At 41.4% G+C, this 18201-nt stretch overlaps 1 protein-coding gene across 5 annotated transcripts in view; it reads left to right on the forward strand.

The window, feature by feature from the left end:
• SLC24A2 (solute carrier family 24 (sodium/potassium/calcium exchanger), member 2) overlaps positions 1 to 18201 on the forward strand; it is a 276880-nt gene that overhangs the window by 180956 nt on the left and 77723 nt on the right.

Genomic DNA, 18201 nt, shown 5'->3' on the forward strand with positions numbered 1-18201 from the left:
TCCTTTTCTTCCTTTTGATAAAACTTTAATTGGTCCTTTTATTTGTTGCATGTCATGGGCCTAACTTTATATGTTCAAAGAATTAGCATCACTACAAGATTCTAAGGAGTTTATTGTTTTAATCATTCATTCATTTTCAAAATCAGACATCTTAAAAATAGCATCTACCACATAATTTTCTATTAAGTTGTGTCTGAGAAGAAAACTGCAAAAGAAACAGCTCCTCATTCAATTTGTTCGGATTCTTGGATTCCTTTCCTCAATCTAGTAATTTCTCCTTCCTCGTGGAATTTCAAAATTTGACTTACTTTTTTTCATCATAACAACAATTGTATTGTGAATAGCAAAATTTAACAAATAAGTGTACTTGATGCTTTAGAAACACAAAATGAGGGCTAATACTTGTCTAGGGGGACTGTAATTGAACTGAAGGATTATTTAACTACAGGGCATGATGCAGTTTAGAACCGCAGGTTCCCATACCTGACGCGTGTTTCCCTTGAGGCTATTTTCATGACAAAAATCTTCAGAATCCTGTAATGAGACGTCTGAACATGACACTGTATGCCTAGTATGATACCTGACTTATTTGCTGTTAAAAAGACTGGCAAATTTCCCCCATGGTAGATTCACTTCACATTATCACTGCTGCTGTGCTGTTGTCACTTTCCAGCTGTCACATTTACATTACCTGCATTCAGATTGGCTGGGGACTGTCCTGGGAGTATTTCCTCTGCCTTTCTGAAGGGGACAATTTTGCTCCCTCATTTCTTTCTCTCTAGCTCTCGTGGCGACCTGATGCCATCTCTCCCGTTGCTATTTCAGTCTGGCTTAGGCAGTACCAAGTGATGTGAATTTCAAGACGTCTTGATTGTAAAAGCCTCACAAGTGAGTAGCAGCTAGATGGCAACTATTTTTTTTTTTTTTTACCATCTTCCCAGTACCCTAGATTATGGGGTTTCAGACTTTTTTTTTAGTAATAGCATGACCCTTTGTTCAGAGGAATTCCCACAAGAAAGAATAATTTTTTTAAATAATTAGAACTACAAAGTGTTCCTTTATGTTCATTGTGCCTAGTTCAGTAGCCTTCCTCTAGACCAACCATATCAAACATAAAGGAAATGCAACAAAATGCACAAATGCAACATTCATTTGTGCATTTTTTGCAACAAAATCAAAAAGTACCAGGGATTAACCCAAAGAAAATGTTTAAAAAACTTTATACCAAAAGCAGTAAATAGTCATTTCTAAAGAACATGGACGATCTAAATAAATGTTGGTATTTTGTAAAGATAGCAGTTTGCTCCCAATGGAACTCTAAATGCAACTCAATCCTAATTGAAATACCTGGAAGCTCCCCCTGTGGTTCCATAGATTAAGAATCTACAGCAGCTTGAGTTGCTGCAGAGTCACGGGTTCGAGCCCTGTGGTTCAGTGGGTTAAAGGCTCTGGTGTTGCTGCAGCAGCTGTGGCTCAGATTCAGTCTCTGGCCTGGGAACTTCCATATGCCACAGATGTGATCATTAAAAAAGAAAAAGAAAAAAGAATTCCCTTAAAGATATTTATGGGACTTTATAACTTGCCTTCGAAACTTATACAGAATAAGCAGGAAGAGCAAAGGCAGGTGTCACAAAAAAGAACAAAAAGGGAGAAAAGTCACATCAGAGAATAAGATGTGTATAAAGCAACAGCATCTAGGTCCTCTGGTATTTAGGAGGAAGGAGAAGAGGCTGAACCAGAAGCAACTGGGGTCTTCCCAGAGGTGGCCCCTGTGTAGGGAGAAGGTGTGAGCTCTGCCATCCTGTGGAGTTTGTCAGCTGGTCTGGGGAAGCACTGTGGGGGATGGGAGAGGACTTCCTGGAGCACAGAATCACCCATGTGAAGGAGCAAGGCCCTCATTCCTCATGCAGTGAAGCACACATTCATGGAATCGATATCATGTCATGTCAGGGGCAGATTAATAAACCTAACTGGGAAGCCCGGCTGGTACGATACAGAGCTGGGGGCTCAGAGGGAGCTTTTGTGCAGGTGAGCTGTGCTCACCAGGTCTTCAGGAAGGTCATCCTGGGCAAACCTGAGGGCAGGGCCAGCAGGAAAGTGTGCCTAGAGAAAGTAAAGAGTGGTTCTCAAAGGAGGGGAGGAGCATAGTCGGGCAGAGAAGGTCATGAGGAAAGCAGGGCAACGGAACTGCCTGGAGAGATCCAAAACCATGTCTGGTTGGTCCAGCCGCCATGGGGCTCCTTGGAGATGAGCGGCCATGTGACTATTTGCCCACTGCGCTAATGCTCAAGTGGTTTCCTGTCCAGTGGCATTTGGGATGTGTCTGTGATTGTGTGTATGTGTGTATGTGTGTGTCTGCATGCGTCTGTGTGTCTATGTGTGTGTGTTTATGTGTATAGTCTATGATAGTCTATGTGTGTGTTTATGTATCTGTGTCTGCATTTGTATATGTGTGTCTGTGTATGTTTTTATCTGTGTGTCTGTGTGTTTGTGTCTATGTGTTTGCATGTGTGTATCTGTGTTTGTGTGTCTCTGTGTATGTGTGTATGTTTATGTGTCTGTGTCTGCATTTGTATGTGTCTATGTGTATGTCTGTGTGTGTGTTTCTGTGTGTGTCTGTGTGTATCTGTGTGTGTGCCTGTATATATCTGTTTGCGTGTATGTGTGTATCTGTGTCTACATTTGTATGTGTCTGTGTGTGTGTTTGTGTGTGTGTCTGTATCTGTGTGTGTGTATGCTTGTGTATTTCTGTTTGTGTGTGTGTTAGTCTTTGTGTCTAAGTGCATGTGTGTGTGTGTGTGTGTCCATCTACCATACCTGTGTGTGTATGATTTAAGTGTAGGAAACCAGAGACCTAAGAGATGCTGAAGGAAAAACAAGAGAGAGGAACTTTTACCTAACAGTCACCTCATGAAGTCCTCCCAGCAGCAGCTATGGGAATTACTGTGTTTTACCTCTAAGAAAACTGAGGTTCAGAGAGGTGATAGTACTTGCTTATGGTCACCAGCTCCTAAGTTTGCCTTCAGAGCCAGAACACTTCGCATTCACACAAGACTCTCATCCGTAGCCACACATGTTCATCTCCCACACATGTGGCCATACATGTCTGTATTTTGTAAAATCACTTCAGCCCTTTCACATGGACATTTAGTGTTAACTTGAAGCTGACACAATTAAACTTTGACTTGCTTGCTGGGTTTCCTTTTTGCCCCACCAAACAGCAGATCTTGTTGTTTCCCCAGCTTCAGTTTTTAAAAACAGCTTCAAATATGAGCTTTGAAAATGTATCATTTGATCCCAGAAGAAAGTCTGTTTTCATGACTATTTCATTCAAAATTTGGAGAAGTTATCCCTGAAAGGCAGAATTGTAACCTTTTTTTCTCTCTCATGTCGTAGATCATTTTAAATTAGCATGAAAGATGTTTGCATGATGCCTCAGCTGGGAAGTCAATAGACAAGAGGAGTGAAAATCTTCATAGGAGTAGAATAAAATGCAATCTTCTGGCCTTGTTTTTAATAAGATGACAGTAGTTTAAATGCCTGGATTGAGGAAGGCAGGCTCTTAATGCCTGTCACAGAGCAAATGCAGGGACAAGTCAAATAGCTCCTCTCTTTGGGGAATAGTAAAGCATTACTCTCAGATTTGAACATCAAAGATGGGTGAAACTGAACCTCTCTTTGTGTTGTACACATTACAAATAAATTTCATTTGGGGCATGAAGGAAATGTGAGTAGTCTTACTGAAGTAAATGCTTTTGAGGATGGAAATAGGTTCTCTCCCCCTCCCCACCCCTCGTTTGCTTTGAAGTTAGGTCCGCAAAAGTACATGGCCAAAAAATTTATTTGAAGCCATTTGAATGTAAACATTGCATGCAGAAAGAAAAAGACGGTGAAGCACCCCTGAAGTTACAGTTTCATCTCTGTTCTCTTGACGTTATCACATGCTCCAGAGATGCAGTTTGAACTCCTCAGAGGGAGGACTTGGAGTTCCCAGATCTGGAAAGCAGCTGTCACAGAGATGACTCTGTGGAGGGGACCAAGAATGGGCAATCATTGAAGGTGAAAAAGCACTTTCATTTTGGAGTGATGGCCCATTCAAAAACAACGTTGATATAGAAACAACATCTGTGACCTAAGTACATTCAAAGGTGTTTTCTCTCTGATGAAACACTAAAGACACCTCTGCTTGTTTAATCAATAACAGGGCCTCGCTTAGTGGAGGGCAGATTGGATGACTTGCATTTGGTTATGAGACACTTTCCTCTGACAGTAGCCAGATCTCTTCCTAGTTTGCCTCTTGGTCTGGGATTTGCACTGTGCTCTGTGCTCACCTCTGGTTTTTGATCATACTGTGAAACAAATCCTTGAGCTGCTGCAGGGTCCATTTCTCTCCTGATCTCACAATTCAGAGCCACCAAATCTGACCTCTTCACCTCAGCCATTAAAAAGAATTCCCTCGCCCACATCAGACTGTCCTTTACAGGTTGTGTTGGGACTGAAATGAGACTATATGATACACACATATGCACATGCATTCAGACACACACACACACACACACACACACACACACACACACGGTCCAGTTTACGTAAAGCTTATGGGTCTACAGCAGATTGGCTTCTCATTTATAAGTGCAGATCTAGGTATTCATTCATTCATTCATTCATTCACAAAACACATTCCTTTTACAAGCTGGTGTGAGTGGTCCCCTCATTTGAGAAGTTTTCCCTTTACAACCCCCCCACTATAGATATGTCTTTGGGAGAACATAAGTCCATGTGTGCCCCAAACTAGTTAACCTCCTGAACACCAGCTTAAATGCTGTTTTGAACCTGAGCTTTAGCAATGTAGTTGGAGTAGCCTTTGTGGCTCCTCCATGGGGGTGATTTCTCTCTGACTTCCCAGGCCAGCAGCACTTAATCCTAAATAACTGACAGCAAATAACCAATAGCAATAGAACCAGCTTTGCTCCAACTTTGATGCCTTTAGGTCAGAACCTCCATCATTGTCAGGAATTAAAAATCATAATGAGTCCATCTCATACCAGAAAACTCTTTGTAATGAAAATTCTCTTCTGTCATTTATGAAAAAAAAACTATACCCAGTTGTATCTCCCTTTCCATGTATCCCATCCCCTTTCATTGCACAGTAGGTCATGTAGCATTTCCCATGGGGAGAAAGTTACAAATTCTTTTCTTGACCTCAGGACTGTTCCCCATCTTCTTTGTACTGTGAGGATTAGAAGGTGAGGAGCTGACCCTCAGAGCTTAAAGGTAGCCTTGTGCCATATGTCCATTTAGACCAGCTCCCTCTCCTGCTGCATATGTTCCTGGTGGCTGCCTCCCACTAAGCTCATGGAACGGAGAGGGAAGTGTAGTTGTTCAGCAAACACACTGGAGCCAGTCACCTTGGTTCAAATCCCAGCTCTGCCGCTTACTAGTTGTATGACTTTGGGTGAGTTATTTAACTTCTCTGTAACTCAGCTTCCCCCTTTGTAAAATAGGGAAGATAATAGCATCTCCCTTTTCAGTCTGTTGAGTGTATTCAGTGGGATGCTATCACAGAGTGCATGGAACAGTGCCTAGTACATCATTAGTGCTATGTAGGTATTTGCCAACTAAGTTTCTTTCAGTTCTTTTTTTCTTTCTTGCAACTGTCATATTTTTAGACAGTTTTCAGTGGTTCACTAGTAACTCATTGAATTATCTTATCTCTGCTTTCCTTTAAGAAAGACGCCTATTGGGAATTCCCATTGTGGCACAGCGGAAATAAATCCACCTAGTATCTATGAGGACGTGGGTTCAGTCCCTGGCCTCGCTCAGCAGGTCAGGGATCCTCTGTTGCTGTGCCTGTAGTATAGGCCAGCAGCTGCAGCTCTGATTTAACCCCTAGCCTGGGAACTTCCATATGCCATTGATGCAGCCCTAAAAAGCAAAAAGAAATTTAAAAATTTTTAAATAAAATAAAAAGAAGCCATGCACCGATTTTTTAGATCCTGCCATATCTGTCTATAAAATGGGAACTGGTCTTTTTAGCAATTTGGCTTTTAGTTAAGCAGAAGTTATCCTGAAACTGAACATAGTTTCTGTATTTCCAAATTCTCCTGTCCTTTGTTTAATGAGAAGGAAATCAATGTGGCATGGTACTTAAATCATTTTCTTCACCAAAGTTCCAACTACATCTGGGGTCCACATTTGGCAGACTGAAAAAAAAAATTCCTCTTTCCAACACAGTGATAAAAACCTGGAAAAGCAAGTATCATACAAATTTTTTCTCGTTCTACTGAAACAGCCATAGGCCACCGTTTGTGTACTTAGGTATTATAAGGTTCTGCTGTGCCCTGCTCCTCCTGTATCCTCAGAGCTCTGGTCCACTGACAGTCATTTGCTGTTGAATAGAAGGTGCATAATGGACTGATTGTGAAACATATCTTAATCTTCTACCTTTCTTTCCATCCTGGATTTTAAATTCACTTCTATGGACCCCCTTTATATAGTATGGTATTTAAGTAGCAGCAATGATAAATGGATTTACACGTAAATGAAATTTAGAAGATTGTATGAGTATTTTTTCTACTTTAAATTTGATCCTTTGTTTTTCATAATTTGGAGTGTTTGGTTTCTTTTGTGGTAGGAAGCCAAATATTCAATAAAGTGACATCCCGGACAGTACTGAGGTGTTGAATACAAAATTTTAAGAATAGTTTTGACTTTGAATTACTTCCACATCAATGGCATTCACTTCCTTTGTCTTCCAGTCTTTTTCCCCCTCAGTTTCATTCTGTTCTCAAATTCTCTTGCCTTCTCATTCTTCTCTCTTATTCCTTGCCTTTTTCTCCCCCTTGCATGGCTGAAGTTTGCTTGTTGTTTGTTCATTTTAGTATTTTTCCTCTCTTCTTCTAGGACACTTTTCTTCTATACTTTTCTAATATGATTTGATGCTTAGTGCACCAGAGGGTAGAAACTCAGCTGTACTGACCAATTGATTCTTTCTGCCTGGCAGACTCTTCTGAATCCACCCAGGGTGCAGGATGCAATCCAGGAGAACATCCAAGTTGTTCCCTAGCCAGCATGCAGCATCCATTCTGTGCACTAGTGGGTCCTTTTTTTTCCGTTTCTATTTCCAAGATCTTGCTGCCATTTTTTCTTCTGTGTGCCAAGGGCTCCCCCATTGGCACCTGTGTATGATGTAAATTCTCCTAGTTAACAGAAGCAATGAAGGGGATTCCAACATTTGAGGCCAAATACATTTTCCCTTCACAGACTTCCTCCCCACAGAGATATTGAAGACAGAATAGTTGAAACTATGGAGTTAAAACACTAAAATGAAAGCATCATAGATGTCTGTACCAAACACTAAAATTAAAGCATCATAGATGTCTGTACCAGGATGAGGAAGATTAAACAGAGCACTATTAAATAGAGATTTAATTCAATTCAGCAGCATTTGAACACCTGCAGAGGGCCAGGAACTCTGCTGGGTGCTCGAATTAACAAAATGAGTATGCTAATTCCTTGCCCCTAAAGGACAGAAAACAAGTAGGTTAAGGTGCATTTGATAAGCATGCACAGAAGGATATACCTGAAACAGACATGCAGAGGACATGACCTATACCCTACACTGGGGCAGGGGGGCACTGAAGGAGGGAGCCTCAGAACCGGGTTCCAAGTGACTAAATAAATAAAGAGATCTTATAAAACTCCAACACACACGAAAAAAGACAGTCTGTATGGGATTGAGAGGTATTTGTTTGGTTTGTGTTTTGAAAGCCTTAGGCTGGTGACAGTGTGGAAGATAGGTAACAGTTGCTGGGACCAGACAGGAGGTGGTAAGAAAGATTAGGAAATGAGAGTTCAAATAAGACTATTGCAGTCATCTAGCAAGTCTTCCCACTAAAGCAGGGGTAAAGGGAATGGAACAGAAAAGACAGAATGGAGAATATTTAGGGGTGGAATTAATAGGGCTTCATGACTGGTGAGTTTGTGGGTATGGCTTTTAGAGGCACCAGCATCACCTTGAAGTCCCACCTGTGAATCTTAGTCACATGTAATATAACTGAGCTCACATTTCTGTGAAAGGAAACAGTGGGCTTATCTGTACATACCACCTTGAAAATCCTTTTTAGAAAAGGGTGGGGAAGAGAATGAAATGTTTTGCCACTTTTAAGACTGCACAATAAATGTGTTCATATCCCCCACCCCAAATTTCTTAAGACTTAATCAAAAAGTACCTTTTGCCTGATTTTGTAAACATAATCTTTCCCTTTACAGAGGTAAAAAAATATATCCATGATGTTAGGTGTCATTACATTAGCGAACATATTTTAGCTTCTTAACCCCCTCCCTGCACAAAAAGTTTAGTATGAACACGTTTTAGAAACTTGCTACTAGAAGAACAGATTTTCTGAAGTGAGAGGTAAATTCCAGATGTTGCATGGATGTTGTCTAATACTCAATGTTCTTTGCTATTCAAACCATATTCTTTTACTGCCTTTGACAATATCATTTTCTCTGTTGGAACGCTAGTTTAAAAAAAAAAAGAGAGAGAGAGATTTGAAAAAACATCAAATATTAGGCCAGAATTCTGAATTGATGCCCATGGAGGCAACAGTAATGACAAGTGGAATAATTAACATTGATTGAGTACTTAGTATGTGCCAGGCACTGTGCTAAGCATTTTATCTAGATTAACTCACTCATTTTTCATATCAATCCTATAATTCTATTATAACCTTATTATAACATTTTATGTTATAACCATCATAGATAAGGACACTGAAAGTTAGAGTAGTGAAATAATTTGCCCCAAGGCGTAAGAGAAAAAAATGATGGAATTCAAATCCCCAGACTTGTTGGACCCCAGAATTCGCTTTCTTAACCACTGAACAATACTACTTTCCCAAACAGCTGGAGTCCCTTTTGAGCTCTCCTTTTGAAAATTAAAACTTGTATTATCTCTTTCCCTGAGTTATACATCCTGTAAATAATGCCTATAGTCTCTGTGTATCTGATGTCAGATAATACCAAAGAATATATTCATAGACTTCCTTTGGCATGCTCTAACTAGTCATTATTTTTGTCATTCTTCTCCTTTTACCTTTTTCTCCTCCATTAAAAAAAAAAAAAACTTGTGCAAAGAATATTAGAAGAAGGTTTTAATCCTGGGTAGTCACTTATTGTGACTTACTATGTTAGCCTGGACACGCATCACTACTGGGCTTTGGCCCAGTAATAGAATGATGGCCCCCGTATACCGAGGGCATCACATAAAACCCAATACAACACTACAGTAAGGGAGTATCAGAATTAGCCCTGTTTTATAGATAAGGATACCTAGGCTTTCAAAGGCTAAGTAACCTACTACAAAGTCATCCAGCTAAATAAGTCTGGATTCGAACCCACATCTCTTGACTCCAGAACTTATGCCATAAGATCTCCTTGTTCAGCATCATGGTGATAAGGGCTCCTGACACCAGGTTCACCCCAGTTTTGTGCCAATCAGAAGGATGTTATGAGGGGAGCTCCTTGATTTATTTGAAATAAAACCAATAAATGCTTTTAAGCCTTTAATAATATGTAATGAATATTATGTACCAGTTATGTGTTAAGTACCTTTAATCTTTACCACAACCCTACAAGACAGCTATTGTGTTTTGCATTTTATGTAAGCATGGAAACTGCATGTCAGAGGTCTCTTGGCTAGTATGCAGAGAAGTTTGTCAAGTCAAGGTCTCCGGCTCCACACTACAAATGCTAGAGCCATCATGCTATATTGACCCTTGCTTTTCTTCATCCCTTTTGGGGAGAGAAGACATTTTGACAAAGTATAAATGTTTAAAATCTAAGATGGTTACTGAGATTTTTAATTATAGAATTAAAAAACTACCACTCATAAAAGTCCAGGAGATCTTTTATTAACCATATTGTTTGGGGTTGACTCTCTTGCGTGCGTGGCATGGTTTTTCTTTAAAAATCCTTTCCGGAAACTGCCTGCTCCATCCCATCCTCTCCCCCTCCCCAACCCATCTCAGAAAGAAAGCAGTAGAACAGCTCTTCCTGGTCCCATTTTTCTTGCTTGATCATCCAGAGCATGTAAATTACGGTGAAATATGGCCTGAGTCAGCTCCTCACAGGACAGAAATCAGTAACCATTGATATTGCTAAGCAACACTGCAGAGGAGCAAGGCTGCAAATTAGGTGACACATTTATAAGAAGTTGGAGTATCTGGGGACTCGCTTGCGCGTTTCATTATGAACCATCTGGATGATCCACAGTAATGACCACACATTACTGTTCACTGTTCAAGGATGATAATTCCCATATAATTATATGGCACCTCCCTCTGTGATCATCACCTACCTTTCAGAACTTTCCATTGTGTTTTTCATAATCCAGATATTTTCCTCCAAAATAATTGGGAACAGTTATACCAAATGGGCAATGTTCTTTCCTCTCCAAAATAAGATTTTTTAAAAAAATTTCTCGGCTCATGTGCTGGCAGAGCTGGATGGGCAAGAACATGCCAAAAAAAAGAGGAAATTAGTCAAGGTATCATAGCAGCTCCATTGGTCCAACCTGGGCTCCACCTTAGTGGTCCCAGAGGAGCCTGAGGTGATGAGGCTCACAGTCTGTTCCTAAGCCAGAGATGAGCAAACTGGGTACCTACACCAGGTAAGTCTCCAGGGAAAGAAGGAAGAGAACCAGAGTCCTTAACCTTCAGAGAAGGGTTGTCTCGCAAAGACCCTTCCTGGTTCCAATAGCCTGGCTGGTCTCATTCATTCATTCATTCATTCAATGAATATTTATAAGAAAATTGAACTGAGCATCCTGATTTTAAACCAAAGATTACAAATTGATGAGCCAAATATTACCTAGAGTAGGTTTTGGGGGTTTTGTTTTTGTTTGTTTGTTTGTTTGTTTTTAGTTTGGGATTCATTGCCAACATTTAAAAATCAGGAACTTTCACATTAAAATCCAGATCTGGCTTCCCTTTAATAGTCAGATCTGTCAACATTTGTGCCTGCTTTCCCCCTGGAGTGGGAGCTGAATGGCTGCTGCCCTTCCCTAGATATGCACTAGCCATTTTTCCGTAATCTCCACCACTCCCTATTGTCCTCACCCCACTTCCCTAACCTATGCACCTGGCCCCTGTGGTTCATTGGTGCTTTATCAGAATGCCAGCTGTGCTCCAGGCCCTAGGCCAGCTGCTGGGGATCTTTGTGACTCCTGATTTGGCTACCATTATAGTTTCAGTAACTCCTGGAGTCTGGGACTTCAGAATGATACCATCAGGTGGACATCAACATGAAAATGCATGTGGAGAGTGAGAAGACAGAAACAACAGTAGTAGCAAACCAGTGTGTCTGGGTTTGCAGGACGTTTGAAGAGGAAGAGTGATTATCCAGGAAGGGGCTGGATTTAGAGAGCATGGCAATCAGATGATAGATATCTAAGAGGGAGCCGTGTGTGTGTGTGTGTGTGTGTGTGTGTGTGTGTGTGTGTGTGTGTGTGTGAATCCTTTCTTGATAATCCATAGCTAATGGTGGGTTACCCACAAGTTCAGCCCTTTATTTTCATTTGCAGAGTTCTTACCTTGTTTCCAAAAGCCTGTGAGAGGTTTTAATTTCATAGAAGAAAAGAAGTACTCATTAGCATAGATTTGCAAGAGCTGAATGTGAAAAGAACTCCATAGGGCAAAATCACCTCCATTTACACCTTGACTAGGATGTCTGTGTGTTACCACATGTTATGTACAGCTGTCCCCAGGTAACCCTGCACACAGTTAGGAGGCTCTTAGGGAAGTTTCACACACACATATCATTCCTCCACAGATTGCTAAGCAGAGTTTCTGCAATGAGTCAGTACTTTGAAAGCTTTTTTTTTTGAGTGGGAATTTGAAATTGAAGGTTAAAATATTCCTTTCCTTCTGACTTGAGTATGAGGTGAGGATGTGGTTGTTTCCTCATTTAACCTCAATCTTCTAAAGTTTGTTGGGTTTTTTTCTTTTTTTTCTTTTTCTTTTTTTGGCTGCACTCACAGCATGTGAGAGTTCCTGGGACCAGGGATCCACCCATGCCACAGCAGCAATCTGAGCCACTGCAGTGAGAACACCAGATCCTTAACCCAGTGTCACAAGGGAACTCCAGGGGTTTTTTTAAGCCAAAAAAAATTACTTGCTTTAACATGAACATTTGATATAAAAAAATTATGACCAAAGAAAGTCTTTTAATGGAAAGCAATTCGTTTTGGTGGTCTGTGCAGCCCTTCTTGAGAAAAATCAAACAAAAAGCTTTAAATTGGGCTTTATTAAAATTGTCTTTTAACTCAGAATCCATGTTTATTTTGATGACAAATTTGCACACAAGGAGACAAGAGAAATAAGATTAACCTAGATACCCTGCAAGAAACTTAAAAATTATATGGATCTACAAATATATAACTGTAGAGGGGGTGGTAATGACAAACAAGCAACTCCCATAATAATTCATTCACAAAACTTCATTAATAAAAATAAATTCACAAATTTAAAATTAAAAAGAAAAGCATCTCAAAGCTAAAATGTTAATAGTACCAAACACGGTTCTGGACGTTAGCCAGGGCAGCCTTTCATTAAACTGAGTTTTCCTTTTGACAGTTTTCCTTGTGTTTAAGGGAAGAAGTCTAAGGAGGGTTGTTGGCTAGCACACATCAAGTATTGACACTGACATTGGTGCCTACCCACAGAGATAATTAGAGTTTGAATAGGATTTAACAACTTCATACCTGGCTGAATTAGATGTTCCTGTTAGAACTTTGGCAGACAATGAAGAGAGGTACCAATTATTAAAGATGTCTGTACCACCCAACACAAAGTACTTTGCAAACTTGCTCTCATCTGCTCCTCCAAAAACCCTCCTGAGAATAGGTATTAATTGCTCTTGTCCCCAGTTTACTGAAGAAGAGACTAAGGCTCAGAGAGGATCACCCTGCTCATAAGCAGTAGAACCAAGCTTTTTTTTTTTTTTTTGGTCTTTTTGCCATTTCTTGGGCCGCTCCAGGGGCATATGGAGGTTCCCAGGCTAGGGGTCGAATTGGAGCTATAGCCGCCGGCCTACACCAGAGCCACAGCAACGCAAGATCCGAGCCGCATCTGCGACCTACACACCACAGCTCATGGCAATGCCAGATTGTTAACCCACTGAGCAAGGGCAGGGATCGAACCCGCAACCTCATGGTTCCTAGTCGGATTCATTAACCACTGCGCCACGACAGGAACTCCAGAACCAAGGTTTAAATTCTCTGTCTTTCTTGTCTCACCCAGAAGTGCTCTTAACCTTGTTAGTGATACTATGGCATCAACAGTCCAGAAGCCTTAGGCATCAGTGCCTACCTTCCTAACTTTAGCATGTTCAGGGAAGTTCAACACACCAAAGCATCCTAAACCTCACTGTCATTTGGGAGCTGTGCATTTATATGCTTTGTTTAAGAAATGTGAGGAGGGGGGCATGTGATGTGAAAAAAGCACAGTTCTTTTTTCTAGTTGGGAGGGCTCCAGAAAGGAATAGGGTCTGGGCCTCCAACATATGGACGCCCTAGTTGGAGAGACAGGCTTGTGAACACACATTAGAAGAGAAGGTACCTAAGTCCCCAAGGTGGAACACTGGTAGTCAGATGAATGAAGGATCTGCTTTTCACATCTTGTTCCAATGGTTATGGTCCATGTTTTGACATTCCCCACAGACCTGAGAGTAGAAGGGCAGGACTGATGAAGAAATTCTTTTAAATTCCATCCCTGACATGGCGGAATATCTTCTGTTGTTGGAAAAAAAATAATTGTTTAGAACTTCTATGAATGATGTTGAATCAGTTTTAACAAACCCATGAAAAACACCAGGTTCTCCAAGTGTCCCATGAGCCATAGGTTTTCTTTCATTCTTCTTGGTGATGCCTGTAATAAGGAGGCTGCCCATTCCTGATTGCTTAGAGGGTATTATTATCTCACCTACTCTTCACCACACCTCTGTGGGGTAGATAACGTTATGTGCCTTCGCAGCTGAGGACATTGAGGCTCAGAGAGGTAAAACAATTTGCTCAAAGTCACACAGCTAATAAGTGGCAGATCTTGATTTCAAACCACACCTTGGCTTCAAAGCCCATGTTCTTCACTTTTATTCACTACTGAAAATAATCCTTTCATGGATATGATGAAGTCCGGTATCTGTACACACCTTTTTGATAGGTATTAGACAACTTTACTGAGAAACTACTTTATTGAGAAAGCCTTAATTTTTAGATCTCCACACTCAGTTCAAACCAATATCAAAATTAAAGCAGCTCCTTGATTTAGGAAAGTAAACAATTAATCATATTTTTTCTTCCATCAGCTAACACTTAAGTAATAAATACTTGCTCTCACTGATTTCTCTACCTCTGTTCTTCATTCTAGTAAAATGAATTCAGCATAGATGCTTCTGTTGACTCTCTGTTTTATATGTCAGAATTTTGAGGGGGAGTTCCCGTTGTGGCGCAGTGGTTAACGAATCCGACTAGGAACCATGAGGTTGCGGGTTCGGTCCCTGCCCTTGCTCAGTGGGTTAACGATCCGGCGTTGCCGTGAGCTGTGGTGTAGGTTGCAGACTCGGCTCGGATCCGCGTTGCTGTGGCTCTGGCGTAGGCCGGTGGCTACAGCTCCGATTCGACCCCTGGCCTGGGAACCTCCATATGCCGTGGGAGCGGCCCAAAGAAATAGCAAAAAAAAAAAAAAAAAAAAAAAAAAAGAATTTTGAGGCCTGAAAGGTGAGAAGTCACTTTGCTGCTTCTCCTGTCTGGGGAGATTTGCTGAGAAAAGGGTTGAGAGTGCCAGAGGCTTCCAAAGTGGAGCTGAGAAAGTCAGTGTTGTAAGGAGAGATCTCTGTCCATGCACTTCTTAAGAAAGAAAGAGAGGGAGTTCCCTTTGTGGCGCACCAGAAATTAATCCAGCTAGTATCCATGAGGATGTGGGTTCAATCCTGCCTCACTCAGTGGGTCGGGGGATCCAGTGTTACCGTAAGCTGTGGTGTAGGTCGCAGACACGGCTTAGATCCCACGTTGCCATGACTATGACATAGGGTGGCAGCTCTCGCTCCCATTCAACCCTAGCCTGGGAATTTCCATATGCTACAGGTGCGGCCCTAAAAAGCAAAAAAAAAAAAAACAGAAAGAGGGAAATTAGGTCCCAAAACACTAGTGCTTATTCACAGATTCTTTGGGACCGAAGACAAAACCCTTCCTTTGACTTGTCAGCCAAGAAATATGGACACAAGTTCAGAGATACCTTGAAATCAGGTAATGATGTTGCTGACAAGACCTGAGAGGAAGTGGACAGAGGAATGTCAAAAGGTTCAAGCCCTCCTAGAAATCTGGGAGCTCGGATGCCTATGGATCCAGCTATCCAAATGGCGTGAGAAAGTACAGACACCCTCTTAGGCGCGATTATCGATCAGCTCCTAGGCTCATCTTAAGTACCAACCACTGTGTTCTGGAATTTGTCTTAGGCTATGTGGCTTCCTGGAGGAATGTTATAGAGAAGAGGCACCAGGTGCCACCCAGGCTGGCTAATGTTCACTACTGATTCATCCTTCTTCCAGTCCTTACTGCCTCATGCTCAGTTGATATAACAAAAGTTGCTAGATGGTATTAAACAGCACCCTCTTGAACAGCACCCTCTTGAACCCCCTCACTTCCTCCCTCCTACCCCAAAGAAACTCAGTTTGGTTCAGGCCCAGTTTGACTCCCTAACCCAGTGATGCTAAAGGTGCCTTGGTTGTGCTCCATGGGGAGTGTGCTGGCTGCAGGCCATTTCCCCTTGCAGGTGGGTTTTTATTCATGCTTCTCAGGCCCTCTCAGGCCACTTCCCATGAGGCATCCCCAGGCTGTGGGACACCAGCCCAGGGCAGTTGTACTCTGGCTTATGGGTGCACGTAGCCTTTGTCCTCATCTCATGTCACACCCCTGTACAACACCCCCAAGCCTCTGGTTCAAAGAAGGGAACCACTGGCTCTTGAAGACAGAGACGCTGTCCCATCTGCCCCAGGAGGCCGTCCTGACCGCTTGAAAGCCTTGGAGCACTGAGTGTGCCATCTCACCAGCCCGTTGCTGTCAGTATTAAACACTAAATTCTAGCATTCAGTTTCCTTCACATTCTTGTGTGCCTTCCCTTTAAAAGACAAACACAGTTTCCTTCACTTAGGCAGATATTGTTTCCTTGGCCTCCTTTCTAACTAGGCTTTAAGTTGCTACATCACCTTTTGTCATTCAACTTTTCCTGCTCTTTTTCCTTCTCTTCTGCCATCTTCAGCCACATTTTTGGTATGTTCTGTCCAGTTCTTGTCCCTTTGCTACATTCTTCCTCCAAGGAAGCAGCTAAGCAACAGTCTAGGCATTGGCACATCAGCAAGAATGTGTAAGCTTGGTCAGTCACCCACAGATCCAATTTCAACTGTGTAAGAATACATTAATTAAAGAATATGATTGTATTTATTTCCACCAGGTTCCTTGAGCAAGAAGGTAAAGAGTAATCACATCTGCAATAAGCAGGTGTTTGACAGTTTGGGGTTGATATGTGGAAAACAGGTGTGTTCATATAGAGAGGTTGCATCTAAAAAACAGACTTATAAAAATGCAATGGTGTGTCTTCACTGTGGAGAATATGGTTTATACCCAACTTTGCAAACACAGAGCACCCACGTTCTGTTTCCTTGGCAAATAAAGAAAATGCCAGCTGCTTATTCTACTGCTTTACCTCAGGGAAAAAGAAGAGAGGTTACAAAAAAAAAATATATGAGTTGGCTGATATAATTCATCAACTTACTGCAAGATTATACACACACTCACACACACACATACAGATGTATAGATTATAAAGGCACTATGAACATGTGTTTAATATTTATGAAGTTATGTAGATCATTTTAAAGTCCCAAACTTGTGCAATGTCTTAGAGACTACTGTTCTTAAAATACCAGAAAAAAATTATTTTTCTACTGAAGGCAATCCCCAGAAGTCATTTTTTTTTCAACTTTCTTGTTTTTACACAAAATTCAATTTCTTATTGAAGCACTTGCATCTTTCGTCATGTATCTAACAAAATCCAGAATAGGCAGGTTTTTGCAGAAACATAAAGATGAGGTGATTTTTTTCCTCTCCAAGGCATAATTTTGCATTGGTGTGTTAAAATAGCTTTAGGTAAAATTTTAGGCATATGGGAAAAGAATATATATAGACTATATAGTAGAAACATAAAAAGGAGCCTATTCATTACTGTGTTTTAAGGTAGAGCTTCATCTTGCACATAAAACCCATCAGGTATTAGTTGATTCATATGTGAATTTTCAGGGGCTGCCCAAGTTAATGAGCCATGGAAGCATTCTACCAAATATCTCTGGAGTCTAATTAATTTATCGGAGTTTATCGGGAGATTGTTGTTATGACCAGGAAAAATATTTTGAACCTGCTCACAGTGTTGCTCAAACAATCTGGAATTTTCAGATGAATGAAAGTTTCTGTTTTCAAAATGAAGTAAGAAAACAGACATGGTGCAGCCCCACCTCCCCTGCCTCCCAGCCCAAGATGCCATTTCCACCAGCTGACTCAGAACAGCTTGCTTTCCACCAGTGGTTTCCATCACAGCCGAGTCCTTTGGTGATCTGCACCCGGAAGGGGTCATTGACTGAAGTCCACACAGCAGCAGGCGATGCCCTATGCTGGGAGCTGTGGCTGCTCTGTCTTCTGCCTGGGCTCTTCCCTGGGACTGTGCCTCCTCTTTCCTCCCAAAGCACTCTGCACCTTGCCCAACCCTTCCAAGCATGCTGCACCCATGGTATTCAGTGTTTCTCATCTAAAATAGAGATCAGAAATGAAAGGGATGTTTAAAACCTAGTTTTTTGTTTGGGGTTTCCCAGGTAACCTTCCTTATTAACCTCTAGGAAGTGGTTCTGTTGGAGAAAAGCTGTGAAATGAACTCCTGGGACTACTGTTCCACAGCATGGAATCCCAGTGTCTGCAAACCTCAGAGGTCCTGGACATTGTCCTTGTCTAGCCCTTTCTCTCCAGGTGTCACCTCTATGGAGCATAGGGCTAGGCTGGACCTGGTGTGAAGATATCTTTGATAAATATTCTTCTTCATCAGATGCTAAAATAACTGTGTCCTATTCTGTAATGCTGGGCACATCCTACCCCCAGTG

The sequence above is a fragment of the Sus scrofa genome, chromosome 1 (assembly GCF_000003025.6).
Source record: "Sus scrofa isolate TJ Tabasco breed Duroc chromosome 1, Sscrofa11.1, whole genome shotgun sequence".
NCBI classification, from domain to species: Eukaryota; Metazoa; Chordata; class Mammalia; order Artiodactyla; family Suidae; genus Sus; species Sus scrofa.